This window comes from Physeter macrocephalus, chromosome 21, assembly GCF_002837175.3.
Source record: "Physeter macrocephalus isolate SW-GA chromosome 21, ASM283717v5, whole genome shotgun sequence".
Classification (NCBI taxonomy): domain Eukaryota; kingdom Metazoa; phylum Chordata; class Mammalia; order Artiodactyla; family Physeteridae; genus Physeter; species Physeter macrocephalus.
The window spans coordinates 18,309,667-18,316,301 of record NC_041234.1 but is presented as its reverse complement, the minus strand read 5'-3'; positions in this window follow the sequence as shown (position 1 = coordinate 18,316,301).

The window sequence follows — 6,635 nt, the reverse complement described above, 5'->3', positions numbered from 1 at the left end:
AAATGGTCAGGTTTATAAGAGACCATAGCAGTAGCATCAGTCCTCTTAAAGGCTAGGCCCAGGCCAGTATATAGTATCAGTTCTGCATCACTTCTATGATATTCCATTGGTTAAAGCAACCATAGGCCAGACCAGGTTCAAAAGAAAGGAAAAAAGAATCTCTCAGTGAAAGAAGTGTGAAGGATTTGCAGCCATCTTTAATCTACCACAGTCAATCCCCTGGGCAGATAATATTTACATTTTTCTCACATGAAAAAGTACATTCACCCCCTTTTAAGACCACTAAACTCTTATTTCCTTATGATAATGTATGAACGTCCAGGACTTTGTCATCTTAATTAGGTGTAGAAATAGACTCTTCAGGTGCATTTCCTCGAGTTTTATTCCTCTTAAAGAGAATACCTGGGAAATAAAAAGACAGGTTATCTGCCCTCCTCACATCTATATATACAATATTGAGATAGGCTTAGGATAGCATTAGTTGACAGTTCTATTCAAGAGAAGGAATAGTTCACAGTAATTCTAAAATTCTACTGTCTGCATGATTCCAGTTTCTTGGTTTCAGGCCCAGGCCCGTTCCCTGGGTCACCAATTGGTCCTGTAATATCTTAGTTCAGCCTTCTGAGTCATCCTATCTTCATTAAATGGTCCGTGTTTGTAGCTGAGTAGCTTTCTTAGTGTTCTTCCTGTGTGCAAAACTTTGAGGGTATCAAGAATTCTTCTCATTCTGAACTGTGTCTGTCCCTTTTAGTCTAAGCTCATGGTGCTTCTAATAGCACAAATTCTCCATCTCTCTCTCTCTCTTTCCCTCTCTCCCTCTCCCCCCACCACCATCTGTTGGGTTGCTTATGATTCTTTTTGGGTGTTCAATCCATTAAACAAAATCTACACCCACATTTCTTTCTAAGACAAGTCCTTATCTACCTTGGGCCACCTAAAATCTTTCTGAGATCTTAAACAAGAGTCTGTAGCTATAGCCTTTACTTCTTTACCCTGAGACTGCATTTTACTGTCCAAGTTCTGTTTTTTGCTCTGAGGTCATTGTTTAACTTTGACTCTTCTTAGCTGGAAAGGCTATCCTGGGCACTCTATGTTTTGTCTACATTCTTTTCTAAAACTGAATAATTCCTTTCTTAATTTGTCTCTTTCTTCTCGTGTATTATTAGGGGCATTTAGAGAAGTTAATTGATTTCTTTTTTTACTCTTTCTAGACATCTCCTTAGTCAGATTTATGAGTTTATTAGGTATACTTGCTATTTTCCAAAACCCTCCAGGTGATAGTTTTGCTAATTGTTTGTTTTGCAGTAGATAACTTAGGGTCTAGTCCTCCATGTACTCATTGACTTTCTTTCAGTTCTTTCAAATTTTAACAGAATTATATCATGGCCTACTAAGGGACACATAATATGCATTGTTTTAGTTGTTCAAGCTTCTTTATTACCTTCTCAATAAAAAGGATTTTAGCTCTTAATTACATCAGTTCCCTTAAGAGAAACCATTCCCAGGTAAAGGTGAATTGATGGGTATTTTGTCCCAGTTAACAAAAATAACAGAGTACGTGTCAGAAGTGTTAAAAATTGTATGGACTTCTATCCATTTAAAGGACTGTATGTCTTTACATAAGTTAGTTTTATCAGAACAAGATGTATATTCTTCATGAGAATTGGGTTTGATTTATGTCAGAGAGGAGAGAGTGCTGAACCAGCTTTTGGGGACTTAGATTCCTGTCCTGGCTCCGCTATATATAAGCCACAGTACTTGAGACAGTCAACTCCTGGGCTCAGGTTTTAATCTCTCTTAAATGAGGGAGTTAAACCAGTTGATCTTTGTGTTCTATCCAAGCTGTAAAATATCACTTATGTAAAATTGTTGAAATGTTCATTTTCATAACTTTGACAAAAATTTAAACAAATTTATTGAAATTAATATTACAATTAAAATGCTAAAAGTTCTTTTCCAAATTATAGTTTATAGACTGTGTTGGATTCAATTCTCTGGCAATACTTTACTCATTTAAAATGATAATCACTATATGATTTGGATCAAGTAAAGAATAATTTCAGAAACTTTAGAGTTTTGTTATCTAAGAGACTTATACCTGATTTGGAAGTCAGGAAACACATGTTCCTGTTTTACTGTCTGCCTTACATTGTCTGATTTGGGGCAATAATTCTTAACACATTTTAACACCTGTTAATAAACAGGGTCATGTGTTTCATGAGGTGATTTGAGAATTTCTTAGTTTGGCATCAACTTTGTCCTTGCAACTGAAATAATTAGAAGTCTAATGGAAACTTCTTCTCATGGAGTTTATCCTCCTTGCTCAATATTCCTATTTCTTAATCATCCACAAATATTTGTAAACTTACTACTATGTGTACATACTTGTTCTAGATGCTCTACATTTCTCATTTTATTTATCTACTACATGAAAGGATTGAAGTGAATTGCTTAAATATATTCTCCGGCTGTTCCAAACCTCTTTACTAGATAGAAAGGATAGGAAACCTGAGCCACTAGAAGAATGATGAACCATATATTGTGGGTGGCATCCCAAGTAGAGTTGCCTCCTGGGAGAGTGTGCTGATCAATATGTACAAGTAATTAAAATCCATTTTAAAGGAGTATTTACAAATATAACTTAATAAATTCATTTTTCAGTTTCAGTCCCAAATTTTCCAAATTTCTTATGATTTTGGAGTTGTTAACTAGAATTATAAAACTAATAGCTTCTGAGTTTATTAACTTTTAAGGAACATAGCCTAAAACCCAATATGTAATTCTGGAATATGGTAACCCAGTCAAGGTCTTTTCACTTCCTAGTTCTGTGTGAAAGACTGGACAGCCTTCCCAGTCAGAGCTTCCTTATTTTATTGTCTTGTTGCTATCCTCAAACTGCAACACTTGGTATAAACTGGGTGGAAGATATTAATTATCTTAAGGCAGGGCTGTGATTTGCTTAAGTCTAGGCCCTTCAGTCCTGAAAAAAATGTATGCCTTACAATGGAATATTTTCATCCTTTAAAAAGAGATGCCATTTGTGAAAACATGGATGAACCTGGAGGATATTATATTAACTGAAGTAAGGCAGTCTCAGAGGTACAAATACTACATTCCACTTATGTGACCTATGTAAAATAGTCAAACTCATAGAAACAGAGAATAGAATGATGGTTGCTAAGGACTGCGGGAAGGGAGAAAAAGGGTGTTCAACAGGTATGAATTTTCAGTTATGCGAGATGAATAAGTTCTAGAGATCTGCTGTACAACATAGCACCTGTAGTTAACAGTACTGTATTGTGCACTTAGAAGTACGTTAAGTCGGTAGATCCCATTTTAAGTTTCCTTATCACAAAACAAAATGAAACAAAACAGAAAATACCCAAAGAGATGCAAGGAAACTTTGGGAGGTGATGGACATGTCTATCACCTTGATTGTGGTGATGGTTTCATAGGTTTATGCATATGTCTAAACTCATCAAATTTGTATGCATTAAATATATATTAAATACATATAAACTAAATATATTAAATATGTATTATATTGCATACATTAGGTATATGTGATTTAAATGTATACATTAAATATGTGCAACTATATATAAATATATATTAAATATAAATTATGTACATTAAATATGTATAATTATACCTCAATAAAGCTGTTTTAAAAACAGCAACAAAGAATGGTTGGTATTCAGAAAGGAGCAACAGCATGAAGCTTTTACCACCTCTAGAGCTGAGGGGCAAGAGTTGGAAAAGGTATTACCAAAATTTGTGAGAACTAGCACTTTGGAAGTGGGCCTGCCCAGTGGGAGAGCTAGTTATCCAGGGATTCAGAAATTGCCCAAGACATGGCTCTGGAGCATGGAAGGAATGGAGGAGATATCCACCAACCCTTTTTCTCCTAACTTACATCCAGTTAATGTTCCTCTGGCTGAACTCAAAATGACGCTAAGACAGCCTGGGAGATGGAGTTTGAATGGTACAAACTTCCAAGGCACAGAACAATTAGAGAAGAGCAGAAAATGAAGCAGAACATGTGAACAAACAGAGAATGACTAGCGTATCCTGTGTGTTTGTCTTGCCTTCCTAGGATCATGAATACCTTGATTCTGGCACTTATCTATTTTACATTAAAGTATCCACTATAAGAGGCCATAAGTAACTCTTTCTGATCCCTGCTTGATAAATTAAGTGCTTCATTTTGCAAAAGGGACTTTTCAGGATACTTTTGTTCTTGTTTTTTACTTTATTTTCCCTCCTTGAAGTCCCAAGTTTTTATTGAATTGGCTGTTTACCTTCTAAGTCAACTGTGTTGGTGGTTTTATTTTAAAGAGTTATTGAGTGAAGAAAATTTTCAGATTAAATCTGATAAGTGGCATTATATTAATGCTATCTTGAGGGTCCTTCTCAGTCCTTTCTGAATCCTCCTGATTCTGTTCATGTTTGTACTTTCTAAGTTAATCCTCATGTTAAAAGGAAGATTAGGCTTTGCCTTACTGACTCCTATAGGTCAATAAAATGAATTTGTTAATTTATCAGGGTCAGCTCCATGACCAGATTTGATTTGGGTCTTATGTACCTTAATTTTGAACTGTAATTTATGACTTACTCTGTTTGTCATCATCCATCAAGAGCTTTACTGGAAAGAAATATAAATCTTGTCTACTAAGGCAGAAAAATGGGTTGGATGGGTTGGATTTGATGTTCCTTATGTTGTCCTAATCCTCTTTTTGTGAGAAACTAGATATAAAGCAAAAACTACAGTCATAATTCAGTTCATAGTGTGATCAAATTAGCGTGGAGCTGACATCTGCATTCATAGGCCTGATTCAACAGTCGTTGTGATTATGGAAGAGGTATTTTACTTCTCTATATCTCAGATGCCATATCAATAAAATTTGAGAACTGAAGTGCTTTATATTTTATATTGCATTCAGCTCCTAATATTCTTAATCAGGAAGTGAACTGAAGGTTACCGAAGGCTTTTTCTTCCAGTCAGTACCCTATAATATGAACAATGAAAAAAGAAAGTGACATTGCATTATAAGATGATTTTTATTTCCATATAAAAGTTTGTGGACTCATTCTGTTCAAACACTCTTCTCCTACCTGATTTGAAAAAATAAAATAAAATAAAACATACTGAGCAATAGAAAACATCGAACTTGTGTTGTTTCCTTTTCCTGGACTGAAAAGTAGTTTCTTAAAACTTGTTTGTGCTCCTAGGTCAGTAGAACCAATTTATTACCTCTTTCAACTAAGCACCAACACTTCATTGCAGTGACTATGATGTTCACAACATCTTAAGTTTGACTGATACCCTTATTGTAAATGATGGTGTAAATACCTACCAAGAGTTCAAAAATGATGAAAGGAAACTCTTTGTGCCACTTGGCATCAAAATATCTTGAAAGCAGATGAAGTAGGGCAGTCAGCAAAAACTGGCAACAAGAAAGGGAAGAGAATGGAGAACAAGAGATGAGGGACCCTAAAGAAAGCAGTTGGATTCTTCCTTTTTAAAATAACTTGATAAGAAAGAAAAAATATCCCTAGCTCATTATATCTTTTCCATTTTCCTGTTTTTTCCATTTTCCTGATTACTTGAAACTATTTAAGACTGCATTAAATTTTTTTAAAAAATAATATTTCTTTCAGTAAACATCTCTCATTGAAAGTATCTTATCTGGTCATTATGAATTTTTTGTGCTTCAAAAACAAACATAAATCACAGCCAGACATGGGCATTTGAAACTGACCGTAATATACCCTCAGAGAATTTAGTCTGGAAGGTGATTTTAAATTTACTTTTGCTTTCTTCAGCTCCTCATTTCCATTAAGAAACTTCCTAAGGGCTTTGGGGCTTGTCTCCCTAGAATCTATTCATTCTTTCAAAAAATTTCAATTTATTTCATCATATTCTTGGAGAGTTTATTATTAGAACCAAGCTCTCCCATGGGGATGGAGAGTAGCATATTAGTTATAGTGAAAGGGCTAGGACGGGTAGCCCTTTCTTATTATATGAGGTTCTCAAACTCCATGGGCTTTCCTTTTCTCAATCACTCCCTGGAGGGATGAATGAGAGATTAAGCAATATTGGAGGATCTTGGAGTCTACTTTCCCAAGGAAGCAGTAGAACAATTTCAGTATTCAAAGGAAGTAAGACATAGGAGGGAGAGAGATTGGTGAGGAATGGGGAAGGAGAGAAAAGAAGAATGAAGCAATCTTAATTTACCCATTTTTTTTTAATTGAAGAATTTGTTTTGTGCTCTAAGGCAGATAGTCAACTGCAACTCTAAGTTCCTGGAAGGCAAGGACTCCTCTTTATCAGTTTCTGTACATAATAAGTCATAGAGGGTAATGTGAATAAGAACTCTCTGAATAGTTTATGATGAGAATTAATGGAGGCATGCTAGTCATATGTTCCCAGAAGTTTCATATTCTAACTAAATTTTAAGACAAATATAAGTATTATACAATGGAATATTACTCAGCCATAAAAAGAAATGAAATCGAGTTATTTGTTGTGAGGTGGATGGACCTAGATTCTGTCATACAGAGTGAAGTAAGTCAGAAAGAGAAAAACAAATACCGTATGCTAACACATATATATGGAATCTAAAAAAAAAAAA